Below are 6,000 nucleotides of genomic sequence, written 5' to 3' on the forward strand. Positions count from 1 at the left end.
TAATGTCAAGAGCATCTATGGACCTTTCTTTCCTCATCTAGAGGATTTCATATACATTCTTCATATTTTTCATATTGATCCTGTCATTTCAACCTGTTCTCATGTCCAATTTGGAAGTTCCAAGGTATCCAATACTGCAGGGAAAGAAATTGGTTCTCTCTATGTTTCAGGTGCCTGGTCATTTGCTTGCATGATAAAGGCATTGCAGAGAGAGAACAAAATGTCGGCCATTAATTAGAAGTACAAACCTACAATTTGTACAAAAATGGTTTTCAATATACCAAGAGGAGACTGGTTTTTCTTTGCCAAAGTAATGAAACTGATTCCTTTGCACATATAAACAAACTCTTGAGACAGGTATATCTTAGAGGTGCACGCGCTGTGCATATGTGCTGTCTCATTCGCCAGAACGCCTTCAGTGTATGACAGATAATGGAAGTGAGAGAAAAGTGTTTTTCGTTTAAAATATGGATATTTTTCTTTTTTTTTTTGGCCAGAGGACTCATAGGTCAGAGTGATGGTCTCAACCACCCATCGAATCATGGTTTGCTTGGTCGCTGGAACCCCTTTCTTAGGTGGACCACTGCAGATAAATAACTGATCTGCCTTATGTCACTGCCAGATTGAGTCTTTTCCTGGCCTGCTTTCTGTTTCATTAGGTCTGGAAGGAAGTGTTTCAGCTCATGAAACACGGCCAGCATCTCTAGGCAGTAAGATACTAGCCTTCCCACAGTCCTTTGGCTGAGCGACAACTCATGACCTCTTCCCAGCCTGTGAGGGAGGTGTCCATCATTAGTGCTACATGACAACAACAAGCCCCCAATATCGGGCCTTGAGACAGGAACCGAGGTTTCTTCGACATGAATATACTGTGTTGAAGAAGGATGTATATGTAGAAGTACGCGTCCTTGAGATTTATCGTAAAAAAAAAAAAAAAAAATAAAAAAAAAAAAACAGTTTTATAGTGAGCATATTCGACAAGTGTTTGATAGCACAGATGCAAATCAATAATCGGCACAAACCCCATCCTCCTCCAGAAAAAATGAAGTGACAGCTGTAGAACCCAGACTCTCTGTCAAGAGGAGGAATCACATCGATGGCCTCCTTCCCGAAGAGAGCGTCTACTTCCTTTTCCATTACCAGAGCCTGCTCGGGGCCCACTAGCATGGCAATGACCACGTTAAAACGAGGCAGCCGAGAAACAAACTGGACTACAATCTGCAGGACCCAATGTGAGAGATTTGGCAGAAGTTCCAAACTGCCAGAAAGTCTACCAATGGAACCAGCCTCTCAAGACTGGCCTCTGTTGGGCTAGAGGAGTCACTTTGGTGCCCTGAATGAGTGACCAACAGGGAACAACTGACCTGACCACTATAGTGCTCTCCCCTGAGGAGACAAGCATTCCCATGCCGTACCGTTGACGGTAGAAAATTAAATGTTTATATATATATATATATATATATATATATATATATATATATATATATATATATATATATATATATATATATATATATATATATATATATATATATTATTATTATTATTATTATTTTTGTTTTTTTTTATGCACAATAAAAATGGATCATGTATGTCAATTACATGTATCGGAAATATTGCTGATCCCTGGCTACTGGTGGCTTGTATTTTTTTCCTTTTTTTTTTCTTGCAGTATTGGCTGATGAAAACACATATCACTTAGCAAACTACATATTCTGGGCATTGGCGGGGATGTTGAAAGATGCAATTAAAGAAGCAAATTCTGAACTGTATGCATAACAAAGAAGCAATTAGTTAGAGCTGAAAACCTTTGTTCGGCCAAGGCTTTATCGGCTCTCACAGAAAGCCTGGACGTTGTTCTGTTATTAGTTCCTATAATGCCATGTAAAAACATAAGACAAAGCACCTGGGTCGGACTTATGTAGCAGTGATACCTCACTACTCACTACCACCGGGTTTTGCTTAAAGGTCAAGCGGAAGCTAATTATTCCCCCAGCATTATGGAATTACTCAAAGCCATCCTTGGCCTTTAGACAGCCCTGATAACTAATCTTCCACCTTCACACAGGCAAAGCTTTACCTTAAATTATTACAAAGACTCAACTGAGCTTTGTACACATCTGAGTCTGTCACACAGCCAGCATCATCGACATATTGCCTCCAGCCAATCTATGTTTCAGCCTGCTATTATATGCTGAAAGAAGGTGTGCAGGGGGGCTGCACAAAAGATCAGATATGTCCAAAGTCCAAAGCAGGCAGTTCTTCAGTAAATGCTCAGCTTCTTTTCCATGAAACTGTTAAGAGTTTGATTTGGCTCCAAAAGAGCAAGGACTAGAAATACCTGAACCAAATAACATTTGTTTTATGAGTATCCATTCTTCTATTAAAGAAGACAGAACATCATACAAAAAGACTCTTACAGTGTTTCCCGCATCACTGCATCTACACCATCACAGCAGAAGAAATGATATTTTAGCTGAGTTGTGAGTTTTCCTTTTGAATTGAATGTAATAAGAGAGAAGGACCGACACTTATTTCTATTGTGTTGTCCCCAGTGGTTTCACAGTGCACAGCAAACCAGGAATTTACATTTGGAGTCACTCTGGGTGAAATTTTTTAGAGTTATGCTTTGATGATGAATAGAAACTTTAGATACGTGTCCTTCATTTTGTTGAATGACAGGACCTCCATCTCCAGAGCAGTGTCATTGTGAGATGCCCATTTCACGGCTCTCACATTTGAAGTTGAGCAGCCAAAAAGGACAAAGAGCTTAAAGATAGACTAATTTTGACTTAAGCTTATTTCCTCAAATGATAAAAGGTTGCCCTTAGAGAAAAAAGGATGATTGCAATAAAATGTATTTAATACACCCATTAGAGCATTTGTGATATTATTAATGCTCACAAAATCACATAGACGGCCATAGCCTGTTATCTAAATGAATTGATAATGATACTGGAAGGAAAAGAGATATTGGGCATGAAAGTGCCAGAAGATATTGGTTCCATCAAATCAATATAAATTGGCTCTCCGTCTTCACCATGAAAGAGTTTAAATGAGAAAAGCTTTGAAAGAATATTCCCAGATGTTCTCTGAACTTGTCTAAATAGATAAAAATGCAACAGCTGATTTGGGGTTTAGGGTAAATGTAGGCGTATATCAAGTGTCATTAGTTGTGAGTGTGGAGAGGTCATTCTGACAGGCAGAGGAATTGTGTGCTATCCCGTCACTGTCATTCATTTCTTGGAGCATAATGGCCACAGGTTTTATTTTTTATTTATTTATTTTTTAACCAAAGAAAAGCTCTGAAAAAAGGAGCAGCAATATCAAACATAAAAGTAGTCCATACCACAGGACTTCCCGGGGCTTTTGAACTCATGTGGTGAGGAACAGAATTAAATTTAAGTTACTTATTGAAATTCATCCATCTCGCAACAGCTCTCGGAACTTATATACATATGTGGTTCCAGATGATCGATTCCAAACATAATGAATCTGTGTCATGATTCTGAATTCCATTGGTTAATGCATGTCACATGGCCAATAAGTTACACCAAGTAATGAACATGCTCAGGGCTAATGTTGAATATAGAGAGTCATGGGGACATTTTATAGTGCTTTTTGTGTGTCTGTTCTGCAAAAAATAATGAAAGGTTAGTAAATTGTGTTTGCAACCTTTTTTTTTTAATAATATTTTTGGAAAGTAAATATTCTGAAGAATGTGTATGGTTTGCTGTGAACATTGTAAGTTGACTTACCAATCAGTCAATTCAAAACCATTGTCTCTCTCATTTTTTAGACCATTAAACTGTATTAAACATGTCATATTATAATTGTGACCATAAAAATAAACACAGACCATAAAAAAGTAAATTCAAGTCTTTTTCGTTTCATGTCTCGCAAAGCATTTCATCCTTAATAACCATTTAATTAAATTAATTTTCAAATGTTGACATATTTATACAAAGATTTATAAGAAATTAGGCTTTTATTTCAGCATGCAAACAATATTGATGGACAAGTTAAAACTGTTTGAATAAGAAAACCTAATACAAAGCCAAGACCTGATAGGCAGGTATACAGATGCAAACTGACATGGCCTGGCATTTCTTCCTGTATTCCTTAGGTAATGATGTTCTGTACATGAGGCATGCCAGTGTAATAGCTTCTATCTGGATATAAATAAAAGTGCTGTAGAAAGTAAAAGTAATAATAATACCTTTAAATTCCCAGTGCATACACCCTGCAATCTGTGCAGTTCGCCCACTTTAAACATATCCAATGCTTCAAAGTCAATTACATTTACATTAGTTTAATGCTCTTGGCAGGCTTTAAAGAAGTACACACATTTTTGTTTGCTTCAATTTATGAAGGATAGCATCAACAACAGCGAACTTCCAATAAAAATACTAGTTTCAATCAATCAAGCAATAAAGTTTTCTACATGAGTCAATCACTTTCAGGAAATAGTGGAATTTGTGATTTAATTTGCACTCCACTCAGGACCATTCCACCCATCATACCACCAGATGTCACCATATCATCATTTGGACACTAACACCTCTCATACTGTTGCACCACACCCAAACTACATTCCCCATGAGTCATTGCATCACAATCACCTTGCCACACCTGCACCTCATTCATCAGCCAATTTCCTTGCCACACCTGCACCTCATTTACACACAAATAAAAGCAGCACAATCACACTCACTCACTGAAATGTCTTGTTTAGCCTGTGTAGCATTTCCGAGCGTTTTCCCTTGTGTTTTTTCTTCCCTTGCCTGATCTTGGATTGTATATTTCGACTCTGATTCTCTGATGCCTGCCCCGATCTCTGCTTTGTTCTGTTTTCGATTCTAGTTACCCCTAACATACCTGAGGCCATTCCTGATTTCTGCCTGTCCGACTATTCTCTGAATAAAGTTCTGTAAATGGATCAGAATGCCTTTGACTCTCTTCGTAACAGTTTAAATTAGTTTAATTGGAAAAAATATGGTGATATTTAGAAAATGACAGTTTATACAGTAAATAAAATGTCTTATTAATGGAATTAATGTAATTATTACTATTAATGGAATTACAAGGTTAATGCTATTTCGCCTTTGAAATTAATGTACCACCTACACTAAATTCTACCCTAAACCTTACTGAAAGATAAAAATTCATATGTTGAATCAGTTATTTTAGCTTGATCTTATTGAGCACTTTTATTGTAATTTGAATTTTACAGGACTCATACTCAAGTGCTTTGCAAGTGCAGTGCTGTGCCAGGTGAGCTACTGAGCAAATGTACTATGTTAAAAAAGTCAAATATATGGAGATGGGCTCACATTTTAGTTTGTGGATCAATTATCCTTGTTAACTGATTATTAATTATGAATTATGTCTAAGTAAACTCCTAATGTGCTGCTTATTAATAGTTAGTAAGGTAGTTTTTAAGTTTAGGTACTGGGTGGAATAAGGGATGTAGAATTTGGTCATGGAGAATAAGACATTAATTTGTGCTTTATATGGACTAATAAACAGCCGATATTCTTGTAATATGCATGCTAATAAATAACTAGATAGTGAGAACTGGTCCCTAATCTAAAGTGTTACTGAAGATGGTTATGTGGTACAAAAAATAAAATGAAAGAAGACAAGATGATGCAATGTACACTTGATCCAATACTAAGATTCAGGAGATGAAGAACGAGAGACAGATGGAGAAAGTGGGCTGACAGAAGGTTAAAGGTGGGTGTGTGTGGAAGGTCAAATTAGGAAATGGTCAGAGGAAGTTTAGCGAGGTAACATAATACTTTCCTTGTTGCTAGGAGAGAAGTTATTCCATTAATGATACCTATGAGTCCACCAAGAACTAGCCTGTTTCCTGCACGATTTCATATAATTAAGATGCTTTAAAACCCTCAAAATTGACTTGAGGAGGCAGGAGCACTAAAATCAATACAGCAAACCAATATAAGCAATTAAAATTCTTGCTCTAAGTTTTGAGAGGTG

Source organism: Carassius gibelio, chromosome B19, assembly GCF_023724105.1.
Source record: "Carassius gibelio isolate Cgi1373 ecotype wild population from Czech Republic chromosome B19, carGib1.2-hapl.c, whole genome shotgun sequence".
Taxonomy (NCBI): Eukaryota; Metazoa; Chordata; class Actinopteri; order Cypriniformes; family Cyprinidae; genus Carassius; species Carassius gibelio.